The sequence below is a fragment of the Corapipo altera genome, unplaced genomic scaffold (assembly GCF_003945725.1).
Source record: "Corapipo altera isolate COAL_440 unplaced genomic scaffold, ASM394572v1 2, whole genome shotgun sequence".
Taxonomy (NCBI): domain Eukaryota; kingdom Metazoa; phylum Chordata; class Aves; order Passeriformes; family Pipridae; genus Corapipo; species Corapipo altera.
Genome location: NW_020884890.1, coordinates 13,070,157 through 13,085,287, shown reverse-complemented (window position 1 = coordinate 13,085,287; position 15,131 = coordinate 13,070,157). Strand labels below are relative to the sequence as shown.

General features: G+C 35.7%; 1 protein-coding gene across 3 annotated transcripts in view; it reads left to right on the top strand.

Moving 5' to 3' along the window:
- RNGTT (RNA guanylyltransferase and 5'-phosphatase) overlaps positions 1–15,131 on the top strand; it is a 178,346-nt gene that overhangs the window by 123,984 nt on the left and 39,231 nt on the right. The gene's annotated exons all lie outside the window — the stretch shown is intronic.

The window sequence follows — 15,131 nt, the reverse complement described above, 5'->3', positions numbered from 1 at the left end:
ACTGAGTTACAACTGATCAGCTGAGCCTTGGTAATTGTCCCCTGTGTATTATCGTAGTCCAGCCTTTCCAAGTGTCAGGATGATGGTTAGATTAACTCTTTTTATGTTGTGTTTACAAGAATTTCAGCTTATGCTCTCTCTCAGTCTCTTCTCATTGCATCAAAACAGTTACTTTTAGTTAAAAAAAATCAAAACCAAACCAAACCCTAAAACCAAACACACAAGCTCCCCAATAACGAACAAAAACTGATTAAATCACCTAAACAGGAGAGTACTTCATTGTTTGTCTCTGGTAAAACACTTCTTTTTCATTTCAGGTTTACTAGTATAATGTTCTCACATAAGCAATGCACAGTGAAGCCGTTTTGATCATATAACAGTACCTTGTATTTTTCCTAAATTATGATGATACTCACAGAAAATAAAACAAGAGGGACTTAAACACATTAACTCTATTTCCAAATAACCTACAAGTTAACAACCCTATCAGAAGAGAATGTGGAGGATATTTAATTGCTGTTTGCAACATCTCACTTATATTAGAGAGAAGACTACTTTTAAATAGTAGAGATGCTTTTTCTCAAAGTGTCTGCTTCTAAGAATATTTCTTTAAATAAATAAAAAAACCCAAACTGACTCTGAGTCTTATTTAAATGTCACAAATATCAACTGAAAATGTCACATAGTGCCAGATTTCTGGTAGCTTCCATAACTAGAATTTCTTAAATGTCCATGCTTCCTTTTACAGATTTTTAATTAGCCTGTGCAACTCCCTTAGTTTTATCTGAATCAGAGATGCTAAAATCAAATTACAAGCAAAGTTTTGGGTTTGTTGGTTGTGAATTAGTATCTTAACTGAGTCGATTCGTTACCTTTTCAAATCACCGGATAATATTATATAGTACCTTGAAGTATTGGAAAGCATCAAGGATTTTACTCATCTTCTGAGATATACTCCTCTTTTTAAAGAAGTTAGTAATCTGAAGTAGACATGCACTATTTGCAAGTGTCAAGTCTGTATTACCTTTTTTTTTACTGTATCTGTGATTAACTAGACCACATGGGGAAAAAACCCAAACAAACAGTATTTAGACAAAGTTCTGTTTATCTTGGACATTGTCAAGTAATAAAAAGTGGGAGATAAAATACAGTACATTCAAGGACAGTGGGGGCTTAAATTCTTGGATACCTTGGTAGTTACAAATCAGCAACAAGATATAGATATCACGACTACAGGCAAGTGGATGTTTTCTTTTTTTTTGGAACTGATCTTCTCTTTTTGTTTTGTAAACTAGAAAGGACTGGGATTGAAGGAAAGCTGGAGCTAATATAGAATGCCACCATTGGCATTGTGATGGAAACTGGTAGACAAACATTCTACCTAGGTGCTATGCTGTAAATATTTATGTTATATTGCTTATAGGAGGATATTAAAATCTTTTTGTAAAGCTTCAGGTTTTAAAAACTATTTTCAAACTAAGGATTTGAATCTAACCTCTATTTGTACTCTGATACACCAAGCATAATTTGTACTTTCCACAACTAATACTAAGGATGCTCTTGGAATTTCTAATGTTGGATTTCAAAAATGAACTCAGCCTCATCTTTTTATATGTTCAAGTGGCAGCCTTGGGCAATCTCCATCTGTCAGATGATTATTCTGCTTTAGCTACTCATTTCTCCAGATTTTTAAAAGCTTTGCCTCATATCATCCTAAAATTATCTATACGCTTGCAAATTAGGATGTAAATGTAGCCTTGTATGTTTTATAGACCCTGTTCCTTTTTTTGAACTAGCTACTGCCTTAGTCTTTCCAGTTGCTCACGTAAGCTATCATAATGATTATCCACTCTGGTAAAGATCCACTTCTATCTCTTAAGTGAGATAAAGAAAAGCTCCCAGATACCACATCTTTAAAATTTTCTTATCTCCCATGTACTTCTTTCTCCTAATTTACATTTGGATTGATATTTTATTCCTATTTGGCCATGTAGCTTAGGTTTCTTGCTACTTGTGAATGTCAAAATGGAGGACTAATGCCACCCCCAGCTAAACAACTGTAAGGTGGTATAATCTGAGGAGTGAGAGAAGCAGGCAGTGGAGAAATTATATTGGACTTCAGAATTGTTTGCTTTGGCTTTTTCAAGGAACAGAGGTAGTATCCCATGGCAGGTCTCTTGAATTGCAGAGAGAAGCAGGGCAGCTGGTTGATCTTCAAGGACAGCCTCCTCAAAATGCAGAAGGACATACTTTTCCCGATGCAAAAAGACAAGCAGGTATGGCAGACAGGTACAGCTTGCTCAAATTTTTAAAGTCAACTCATCCAAGCAATGAAATGTGTGGAAGCTGTAAACAGTGATAGACCTCCATGGAGAACATAAAAACAATGTTTAAGTGCAGAAGGAAGGAATTAGGAAAGCCAAAACTCAGCTGGAGTTGTGGGTACGTCAATGATGTCCACAAGTACCTTGGTAATGAAAGGAAGACTTAAAGAAATGGTGTGATGCTGATGCAGCACTAGAGAGTGAATAAGATACAAAAGGGCTGAGGGTACACACTGCCACCATTGCGTTGGTCTTGACTGGCAAGGTCTGCTCTTAGGCTTTTCTCATGGCAGGGTACTGGGAAACGGGGTGAGGAAGTTTAAGTTAGGGACTACTTAAGCAAACTGGACCTCAGGGTACTGGAAGGCAAAACTTTGAAACTGGGGCAACAGTTAACCCTTGTGGCAAAGACAGTGGAGTAGATGAGTCTTTGCCTCTATTTGGCATTTGTGAGACTGCATCTGGAGTACTGCATCGTGTTTTGAGCTCCCCAGTTTGATGAAGACATTGATGTGCTGGAGCAAGTCCAGTGGAGGGCCTCCAAAACAGTGGGGGGATTGGAGAACATTGCATACAAAGAAAGAGAGAGAGAACTGGGTTTCCTCTGTCCAAATAAGAGAAGGCTGGATTATACTTTACTGCTGTTTACTACTCCCAAACGGCAGGTTATAGAGAAGATGAAGCCACATTGCTGAGAGGTTCATGTTGCAAAAATGAAAAACAAAGTACACAAATTGTAGGAGAACAACAGGAGAAATAGTGTGAGAAAGACCAAACACTTCAGTAGTCTGGGAAGCTGTGGAGGCTTCATCTTCAGAGGCATTCAGAAATTAACTGGATATGCCTGTGAACAACCTGATGTAACTTGAGCATGAGGCAGATGTCTGGAGCATGAGGCAGATGACATGCAAAGGTCCTTGCCAATCAGAATTACTCTAAGCTTATTTTGAGATCAGATGTTAAATATTTTGCAAATCATATGAAACTTAGACATTTAACTACTACATATTTTAAAACATTTTTTCTTTCTTCATGCTTTCCTTACTGTAAATAGAGATTTTTCAGAATACTCACTGTACATGTATTTAAAAAAGACAGTTGTCTTTTTTTGAGAAGATTTTTGAGTTACAAAGTAAAATAGCATGCATTTTTCATAAACAGGAATTTGATATTGTTCTTTGTTATGTGCTGTAAAGGTTTGCCAGATACATAATTTAAGCACCGTCTAATTTAAATGAGGATGATAAATGTTCATCTTCCTTTTCCTATAGTTTAAACAGTAGATGTGCTGCTCTCAGACTTACTGAAACTCAGATGTGAACATATTTTTCTTTTCCACCAGTACAGATAAACTTTTTAAATTACAGGACTTATTACAAAGTGTTTGTGAACGTCCTGGTCAAAGTACTTTAAATGGATTTTAGAAATTGGTGTGAGCTTATTTGAAATACATTTTTTGCATCTTTTTTGTGTAGTGACTATTTGTTCTTCTTCAAACAAGGGATATTTTCTAGATTTTGTGAGCATGCCTTGAATGGAACTTTAATATAGAATATTTTTTCTCCATTAATTGTTTATAGTATGAATTAATATTTAGTTGCTTGGGGGTTTTTTGAAGTGTATGTTTGTGTTTTGGTTTTGTTTGTTGCTTAATGAGATTTTATAGTCTATTTTTTGAGTTTATAGATTAGTACATTTGAAACCATGTTTGGAAGAGAGCATTATTATAGAATTATTACAGTTCTGAAAAATAAGTATTTTTCCATGGTGTTTCGAATTAAAGAAACAATTGTTGGAACGAGTCCAGAGGAGGTCACAAAGATGATCAGAGGGCTGGAACACCTCTCCTGTGAAGACAGGCTGAGAGAGCTGGGAGGGATTATTTACAAGAGCAGGTAGTGATAGAACAAGGAGGAGTGGCTTTAAACTGAAAGAGGAGAGGTTTAGACTAGATATCTGGAAGAAACTCTTTACTGTGAGGGTGGTGAGGCACTGGCACAGGTTGCCCGGAGTAGCTGTGGATACCCCATCCCTGGAAGTGTTCAAGGCCACGTTGGATGGGGTTTTGATCCACCTGGTCTAGTGGAAGGTGTCCCTGTCCATAGCGGGAGGGTTGGAACTAGATCATCTTAGGGTCCCTCCCAACCCAAACCATTCTATGGAATGTGCATTTAAGGGAAAAAAACCTCAGGTCAGATGAATTCCTTGTGTGCTGTGGTATATTTTAAAGAAGAATAAAGAAAACTAAGAGGGAAAATAAATTATCACCATGGTAGAGTAGAGCAAACAATCTGGACAGACAAAGATACTGTACATGTTTCTACTCTTCATCATTCTTACTCTGAGCATCTTATTACTTAATTTTCTGATAATGCCAAACTCACAAATCATAAAAGAACAGATATAAGTACTAAATAATGAATATATTAAAGATAAAAATAATTCATGCCAGTTTTAGTTCCAAGAGTACCATTCCGTTTACTTTGATACCATCAGAATGTTTTGAAATTGGTTTAGGAATTAGAGCCCAGCTTTTTGTGTCTTCCTGAATTCACGAGTACTTAGGAATCAGCAAAATGTGTCAACAAAATAAATGACCCTGATGCAGATTGTTTGCATTTCTGCCATGACAGTGTTATCAATATGGTATGCATGCAACTGTGGGCTTTTAAAATACTGGGAGATTATCAGCAGTTTCACCTTCCCTCTTTGATAATGAAAAGAAACTCTTGGTACACATGCTTATCTTATAACTTCAGAGACATTAGAAAAGAAATCGACTTAATTATTTTTCAGGATAATTATCTCTGGTTTTGTAGGGATTCAAGTTGTGATGATTGATTTAAAATATATATACATACATACGTGATGATTTTTTAAAAATTAGCATTTTAAGGAACATTTGCGTTTTGAGAAAATAAATTGGATTTTTGGTATCTGTTTAACGACTTAGGATCTGCCTTAGGCTTGGTAATTCACACTTGCTGTCCTTTTAACTAACACACAGCTTGTAGCGTTTTTTCTGGTAAAAGATGCTTATCCTATCATAGAAAGATATTAAAATCAGGCTAGAGGTGCATGTATCTGTCTGTGGGAGACCATTTTGCATAATTGAGGCCTAATGAGTCAATGGTAATGGAGAATCCACATTGTTACTTACATAAGCAATAGGGAAAAGAACACTAAGTGTGAGGTGTAGAGCTTGTGTGCATACTGCACTTTGACTGGGAATTTGTAGAAAGCATTTAATAGTTGTCAATAGAGTTTTGTTTCCATCTAACAACAGATGTAAGCACGTCATCCTGCTAGAGGGTCTTAAAAAGGCCAAAATTCCTTATTTTCGTGCTCTTTATGCTCGCTTGCTTTTTACAAAGCAGTCTTGTGACAGTGAGCGTGATACACAAACATGGTTTTGTGCTGAATTCTATTCTGAAATGAGCTTCAAGGCTTGTATCTTAAAAACAAGAATATATCTACATTCGCAGGAGCTACTTCATTTTTAGCATCATTGTATGTGTGAAAAATAAGCCTTTATTTTAACTTTGAAACCTAGATTTCCTAGATTGTAAGCTGGTTCAGCTTCATATGAAATGAATCAGAATTTTTTATTTATAAATATATATACCTATATGCATATGTGTGTGTATACACACACAGGTGACAGCTGCTACTTTGTTATAAAATTAAAAACAAAAACAAAATTGTAAAAGAATCACATTGTATGTTATGAATCAAAACAACTCTTTTCTTCCTCATGTTTCCATATGGAAACCCTATCCACCTTTTGTCATACTTCCTAATTTATAAGCTTATCCATTTTATTAAATCAGAGTTTGCTATTTCTAATTTTTAACTCTTTTCATACAAGTATATTTCTTAACTGGACATTCTCCACTTTTTTTGATATTTTACTGCTTTATTTATGTGGGTTTAAGTGCCTTGGTTTCATGGTTTTAAACTAGGTAAATAGCTGATTCTGTACTCCACCAACCAATGTTCCATCACTGGCTTATGAATGGTAGAAAAGTTGGATATGACTAATAGAGAAACAAATGCCAGTGTGTTACTCTGCTTTGTATGTATAAGCTGAATAATTTTTTAATTGCCTAACTGCAATTAAAGTTTATGTCTGTGAAAATAAAAAGGCATTTTGAAGAATTGGGGGAGATGTTAAGAGACAATTCTAATGTTCTTATTATTCCTATGGTAATCATCCTATACAGATCTGAAAAATAAGTATTTTTCCATGGTGTTTGGAATTAAAGAAACAATTGTTGGAACGAGTCCAGAGGAGGCCACAAAGATGATCAGAGGGCTGGAACACCTCTCCTGGTGAAGATTGTGAGGTCTGTCAGACCTCCCAGTCTCTGAGAGGTGTGACAATAAGAAGTTTTTGCTACAGAATTTTGACTAGGTCGCTATTACATACTCCTCAAAAGCAATGCATGTATCTGTATCAATTTTCAAGATGGGGAAAAATGAATTCTGAAGTGAAGAGAAAACTCTCAGGGCATCATCGTGTGTTAGTAAGAAAAGGACAGTCCTCAGCTGTACCCAGCAGATGGCATTTTTCCCCCTTATGACAACTAAATATTTTCAAAGCTATAATCTTTGGCTATTTTCATACTTAAAACCTTTTTTTCCACAAAGTATTAAAAGATTGCACTGTGAGCAAATATTTATCAGTGGATTATAAATGAAATATAATGTATATCTCTAATTATAGGATAGAGAAGATTGGAATGAGGAGAGTGAAACTAGATAGTGAATTTGATTATTTTATTTTTTTCCCTCTCAAGCCTGCATATCAAAACCATCATTTGCACAGATGTTTATAAAAGCACTTCACTCTTGGTGAATGTTAAAGCATCAAATCTCAAATTATCAGTTTCTTAGTCTTTTTACTTAGGAGTACAGAATTCTGCATGAAAGTGGATATTCAGTTGTAGGAGATTGCTGGATTTGTGGAATAGAGCAAGACGGGTAGACTCACAAGTGAATTGGATATCTCTTAATGAAAGTTCTGAACTGTTATGTCCCCTCCAGAAGGGGAAATCTGCTATTGATATGGTTAACTCTTGTCAACTAATGCATCAATAACACTTCTGACTTGTTGATTTGTGATTAAAATTACCTTTACACAGTTCTGATTCAGGACTCACTGTTGATCATTCTGCTCTTATTCAAGATAAGAAGCAGAAACGGCTCTCAAGTCTTACTGAGCAGGGTGTTTGTGCTTGGTTTCTGCACAGTACTCACTTTGATAAAAATCTTCACACATTACTTATGTGTTGAGAAAATTGTGTTTCAAAAGATGAATTCTGTATCATGATAAACTAGAATAATGTTTTGTTTTAGAAGAAACAATGGTACAACAAGCAAATGCTTTCTTCCACTTAAGATAGGTCAGAAATACAGCTTGTTTTAATAGCAGAAGTATTAAGCTTCAGTTATTTGAAATATATCACCAAAATGAGATATTCAAAAGTGATAATTTTTCTCTTTTATTCAGCCATATAATAAGATATGATGAATGGTTTCTACATGGGGATAATTTCTCTGTTGTTTACCTTAGTTTCTCTCTCATATTAAAAATAAGAGGAAGCTATTACACAGTTAATTTTTTTCATATATCATATACCAGTTGTTTCTTTGTAATATTCAGATACATGCAGCATGGAGGAATTTTCCATGTGTCTTCTGAAGATGATATCCTGCCTTTTTCAGAGATAAAGTTAAGATTCTTTGATGTTATTTGGCTGGCAAATTTTTGTGGTTTGATAGAGCCTCTGTTGTCAAGGCATGCCTATGTCCAGATTGTGGCAAGAGGAGTGTCCAGTGTTTTACACTTGTAAAACACTTCCATTTGAGTAAAAAAAAAGCATGACATAGCCTGTACCAATTACTTAAAAACTTAGAGTGTTGACAGGTTTACTGGACAAGCCTGAGGAAAAGATATGAACCCTAACGACTGCAGAAAAGAACTAAAATTGAAGTTATACAGCATTGTCTGTTCTGCTGCTTTCCACTGTACAGACTGAGGAGCATTCATTTCCCAAAGGATTTTGTACAGCATTTGGTCCAAATTTTTGTGTTTGTTGCTGAAAGCTATGTTATGAAACTGATGACTCTTTTATAACGGAAGTTTCATACCAAATGGTTTTTAAACAATCCAGAAATGCATAAAATAAAGATGCTATAGATGTAGACTTTTCAAAGTTGCTTCTCTTTTGCATTTTTTTACCAAGTTAATATTTAAACAGTGCGATCTAGTTACTTACTCTTGTTTCATGCAGGAAATATATCTCTGCTATTGCTCAACCTGGATTACTTCTTTGATTCATTCAGTTTGAATTTGTATGAACTTACTGCAAAACAAAGTGCATAGACGATGTTTCTGACAGAAAAACTGGTATGGATATGACAAAAGGGCAAGAATTTGGTAGTTATTTAAAGTTAATTCCTCTGATGTAATAGCTCTGGAATCACAATTTTTTTCTTTTAACTTACAAAAAATGAACTGGGTTTCTGGGGTTCTAAAACAGCAACTCTGCCAACAGAGAAGTTGGTGGGTTTCTAAAGCTCTAAACCAGCAATTCTGTCAACAGAGAAGTTGGCAGGTTTGTTTCATTTTTTGTGACAAAGTCTCATCTTTAAGTTTAATCAACAAGGGGACTTGAAAAGACAGAAATACAAAAGTTATGGAATGATATTAGCAGTGGGAAAGGTAACTTGAAGGAAGAAGCAGGGTGGAGGAAACCTAATTCTACATAACTTCCTCCTCTACCCTCATTTTAGATAATCTGTAATTTATTTATTGCTAGCTATGGCAGCTTTCTACTCAAGTTTGATATACATAAAACTAAAAACAAAAACATCCTTGACCCCCATAACTCTGAGTTTCTGAACGTGCCAACCAATTTTCTATATAAGCAAAACTACTAATAAGCTTAGAGAAAGGTGGGTTTTATTAAAAACCTATGAATGAAGAAAGGATAATATATAGTGAGAATAACTGTCATTTCCACTGCCGTGAAAACAGACTAACTTGGACCTACAGAACTGGCTGGGATATTGGGGCAATTGCAGAAAATCTGTTTGTGCCATGTGTGCAAGCTTGAGAAAGTTGAGAGTTGCGAAATTTTTTCTTACCCACAAACTCTCAAGGAGAAGATTGCACACTCTTTTCTCCCTCAGATTACTTTAGCCAGGGTATCTTCATAAAACATTAATAATGATCAAGAATTCTCTAACTTGTCTAAAACCACTTTTTGTATTCTGGTCCTAAGGAAAACAATTCACTTTTCCTTTCTTTTAGTTTTCAAATGTCAAATACAATAATTACATTCTGTCTTAGCTTTAAGTGATTTATACCGGAATGAAATGCCTGTTTACTGTTTGATAATAAATCTTCTTCGCCATAATAACAAGGTGGTGTTGAAAGTAGCTTCAAAAAAGGAATGGCCTATTTAATTTTTAAACAGATAAAGGATTCCTCTGAAGGAACAATTGAAATTTGATTTTGCACCATTTGTATTAATTGTTGTCTGATAGATATTTTTCTACTGTTTCAGGAAGGTGTGTGCATATAAATTTAACCTAGAGTTAATTCTTTTTCTGTGAATTTTAAATCAATCATGGATAAGTCTTCTTCCAGTGTAGGTGTTGCATGTGAAAAATTAAAGCAATATTCTGAATTTGAAATGAAATATTTAGACCAAAAAGAAGCAGAATTGCAGAAACTGTCAATGTAATCCCATTGTCAGTAATCTGTGCATGTAAAAGGCAGCAGAGGAATGTCCAAAAGAAATTGAATTCCTCCAAAAAGAGTTGTTCCCAGGGGCTTTGTTGGGACGGGTAGACCCAGAGCACAGATCTGTAATAACTGAGTAAACAGAATAACTTTGACCACTCCTCAGTTGCAATTGTTTTAAGAAACAAGACTGTAAAAGAAGGTAAGAGACACACAGCTGTTGGGTTTCCTAGCTGGTATAAAACTTGACAGGAGGGATATGTTAAAATGTAGGTTTCCCATTCATCTGTTACATTAATATGTGCTCTACCAGTTTGCCCTTTTTTCTCTTCTGTGTCTTCTCGTTTCTGTGTTACTATTCACAGATAGATTCAATTTTGTGTTCCTGCTCAAGTTTTATTCATTCTGCTTTACTTCTCTCACCCATATTTGCATGTGAGTCTTCAGGGTTGGTTTCCCAGTAAAGGTGATTATTTTTTATTTGCTATCAGTCACTACTCCAAAGTGATTAAAGTACTGGTTAAAATGCATAGAATTTCCGTGAAATAGCTGAAATTGCATTCCTGTATGCTGATTGATAAGTTTTTCTCTTTGATGGTCTGAAGATGTAGCTAAGACTGGGTATTATAGGAAAAGGCAATATCTTATGTTATTTTGTTGTGCTTATCATATAGATATTAAAAATACAGCCAAATTTTGAAACATCAAAGTCTTTCTTCATACTTGAGATTAACTTGCATGCTCCAGTCCTTATTTTTCCTAGTCGTATCACTTAGTCTAAGGAAACATACTGCTTTTTCTTAGAGACTTTGTCCTACCTTAAATAAGACTTGAATTAACTTCACAGATTTGTGGTTTTTTGGGTTTTTTTTAGTGCACAAGGTGACATTTTTTTGTATAATACCTATAATTAATTGCAGTTAGCTTACTTTAAAAGGCTTATTATCCATGTAAATAGCTTATAAAACCTCAATGAGGATTTTCTACTTGGAAAATCAAAATATGCTGAACCATGTTGCACTCATTTTTTTTTAAGTAGGCTTTTTTTGGCAAGTGTAAATTACAGTCCAAGAAAACATGCAAAATTGCTTGCAGTAAAAAATGATGTCTTGAAGGCATATTGCAAAATGGAAAAAACCCTCCTTTACTGTACATTTGTTAATTAATAACTTAATTATTTATGTTACATAAATCTTCTCAGAAAGAGGTGAAAAAAGAGGCAGAGCAGGTCCTGATACCAGTTAAATCAGTAGTAGTTATCAGCCAGGGTCTGGAAGATTTTTGTCGTATCCAGTTTGCATTTAATCATAATTGCTCTTTCACTTGTACCCTACATAATAAAAATTCATCATTCAGGACAGTAAATTAAAAGATGCTCTGTTTCGATAATAATAATACAGCAATTTTTATGAACAATTCAATTATTTTTTTCCCACAGTTTATAGAAAAGATACATTTTTGCAAGTTGTTCATCATACTGGCTTCAGCTTTTAGACCTGAAGTGTGTGACAAAATAGATTAACAATTTTAAATAAAATCTAAAAAGCTGGCATTGCAAAAGAAGAATACCTATTAGCATATGAGGAACTTGCAATATAGTTATATTGGATGAAAAATTTTGAAGCATCTCCTTAGGAGAGGTGATGCTTCCTGGTCGTCTTCCTCAACCCTCAACAGGGAAGTGGGTCTGGCTGCTTGGGACTTCTTGGGGTGTTAGTGAACTTGGATATGACTGTACTCCAAGTGCCTGGGAAGATGGAGCCTGACTAGTGCCCTGTGTGCTTTTTAGTCACTGCCTCAGGTTTATGCTGGCGTAGAGATCACAGCTACTCAGGAGAAACTGGAACAGTAGTTGTCAACCTGGGAGCTTTTGCTGTGAAGCAAATGCTCTGTGTGGAGCAGAGGCATTGCAGAGGGTTTTTTTTTTTTGTTCCTAATCTTGTCTGCCTTCCGTTTCTTAGCCTTGTCCAAGATGCTAGCATCGCAGTGCATTCCTACTCCCCTCCTGGTGGCTCTGACAAAAGGATGCTTCCCCTCTAAATTTGGGAATCTGAATAAATGTTGATAAAGTTCAGAGAAAAAAGAAGGGAGAAGGGAGGAATTTGTTGGAGTGAGATAGCCAGCTTAAAAAGTCTGTACTAAACAAACCCAAAAGGCAGATGAGCATTAGAGTCAGAAATAAAGGAAAGACAGAGAAATGGAGAAAGGGGTTACTGGAGGAGGTGTGGCAGTTCTGAAGTGAGGCAGAGCACCCTGATAGCAAAGCAGTGATTTCCCTTATAGAGAAAGGATCCTTATGGGTAAGGATACAAATTTTTTTTATTTATTTTTTTTAAGCAGATATACCAGAAAGACAGGACAACTTTCCTGCAAATGCTTTCCAGATTACAGATGCAATAATTGGTATTACAGTGTTGGTAGTTGGTATTACAAGGTGATAGTCCTTTCTTTTGTCACACCCAGGAAAGTACTTCAGCTGCATTTCTTAATACTTTAGAAGCAGAATACTAATTTTGTGTCTATTACTACTGAAGGATTTCTGTAAAAGAAATTTCATTTACAAGTTTGTGTAATGAATATGCTGAAGGATTTAATCTTATAATGATCAGAGAAGCTAAGTCTTGCACCATCCGTACAGGTTTCAGTAATGAGAGTGAAGCATTCCGTAGAGTTCTTGACATCTCTGACAGCCTTCCTACCTTATTTTGGGTGGTAGGTTTGTTTGTAGCAGATGGCTGTTCATGCATTCTGCTGGTGGCACTTGTGTGTGGATAGAGTGGCAGCTGGGTGCATATCCTAATTCCAGACAAACAATTCGTTGTTCATTACAGGCTTCACCTTGGGATTGTGATCTGCATAGTCCCCCGTGAACCCATACCTAAATGGTTTGTAGACTGTAATTCAATAATTTCTCTGGTTGTGCATGATTAATTAATAAAGTATTTATTTTGAATAAATGATTAAAGTGCTGGGGGGAAACAGGAAGAAAAAGAAATCAGTTGGAGTGGTCTGGCAGTGTGCATACGTATGGCTAAGGGTGCTCTTTCATGATGCCTTCCCATGGAGGATCTTTATTAAGAAGATGGGAATTTTCATACTGATTATATCTCTGATCCATATAGACAAGTGAATTTTATATTCTCTACTGGTTTATTTTAAGGGGAATTTTTAGTTTCTAGGTATTTTTATTATGCACATGCATGTTCAGTCCCTGTTTCTCTTGCACACCAGGGCGGCATCAGTGAGCTCCAGTCTAATTATGTGTTTAGCGATTAAGTATTTATCAGATTTGAGTTCTCACTCAGTTGGCATAATTCAATAACTCCTTGTTCTTTTGTTACAAGAAATTAAATACAGATCACCTGATCAATCTGGTTTGCCCTGCATTGTCGAAAGGATACTGGTACCAATTGATTTACTTGGGGTACCCATGAGGTCTTGCCACCAGTGGTGCGGCATGCAGGGCACTGGGAAAACCAGAAGACTATTGGAGCATCTGTGCTGACAAATGAAGGCCAGAGTGGGGGAAATTATAGCCAGATGAGATCACCTCATCATAGCTTCCCTGCCAGTTCTTTGTCATGGTTTTTCAGTGGTAACAACCTGTATTAAAATTGCTGAATGTTTAAATTTCCAGCTCTGCTTGGGTGGTTTAGAATAGTTGTGCAGGACAGAAGTTTGGGGGTTTGGGATTTTTTTGTGTGGGTTTTTTTTTTTTCTTTGTTTGGTTGTTGGATTTTTGTGGGGGGTTTGTTGTTGTTTTGGTTTGTTTTCTTTTTAATTAGAAAGACTATGGACAAAGGAATGACAAAACCACATGTGGAAAGAAAGTTCAGTGAGCTTTGAAGTCAAACCTTTAAACATTAGGAAATGATGGAGTTCTAGTTGCCAGGTTCATACACACTATGATACATTCCTTAATTAAATGGCGTAAGTACTTTTCTCTCATTCATATACAAAAGAGCATGTATCTTTTGCCGCAGACGAAAGTAATGCTGAGGTTGTATGGATGTTTCTAAATACGATATCAGCTTCCTTTCAAAGTGATAAACTCTGTAATCTAGCTAAAGTTGCCAACCACTGCTTCGTAACTTGCTTCATCAGCAGACTTCCTCTGTTCGTGACTTTTTCTGATTACTCATAAATATATTAAACAGTCTCTTACATAAATTGAATAGTCACTTGGCCTTTGCCAAGATGAAAACTGACCATTTATTCTGCCTGTCCAGTCTCTTAATCAGGGTTCAATCCATAACAGTAAGTAGTGTCTTCCATATAAAAGTACTTACTGCCTAGTTTTATGGTGTTCTTTAATAAATTACTGTGGAAGAAGACTGTAACAGAAGCCTTTTGGCAGTCTGAATCGATTATGTCAGTGTGGTGCTCCTCCTGTCCCCCATTAGTTTTTAAGCACTCTTTCATTAAAATGATCAAAAGAGAGGCAGATGCAGCCACAGTGTGAGTGCAGGGGATGTGCAACCTCCTAAGTAGCACTGCCATGCGTGGACAAGGTAGGCATGCTAAACAATGCTGTGCTAAAGGGTAGGACTCTTAGAAGTTTGCAGAAATTACCCTATTTGGGTGTTAAAAATTGACTTGATCTGTTTTTTAATAGCAATTCAGACCCTCCATATTAAGAAACAGCAGAAATCTTGGATATGTTGCATCAGGGTTTGGTATTTTATTTAATCTTAATTATCAATATATCCCAGAGCTTTTCTTTTAGTACCTCTATTTCTTCAGGCATTTTATTTTGGTAACTAAAAAACCCACGTGTTCCTACCTAGATGCCTTTATTTTTAGAGTGGATACAAACAAATCCACTGGGTTTTTAGCAATCTCTCTGTCTTTCTTATTTGCTTCCTGTATTTCCACATGATCAAGTGAATCTACTAAATGATTTTTTACCAGTTTTCTACTTGGATATGCTTGAGATTTTTTTTGTCATTATCTCATGTGTTTCTTCTATATCTTATTAGTTCGAAATCTGTTTTTCTTAAGTAACTCCTGAGAGACTGAAAATGTCTCTGTTTTGACTTCAAAATACATGTAAT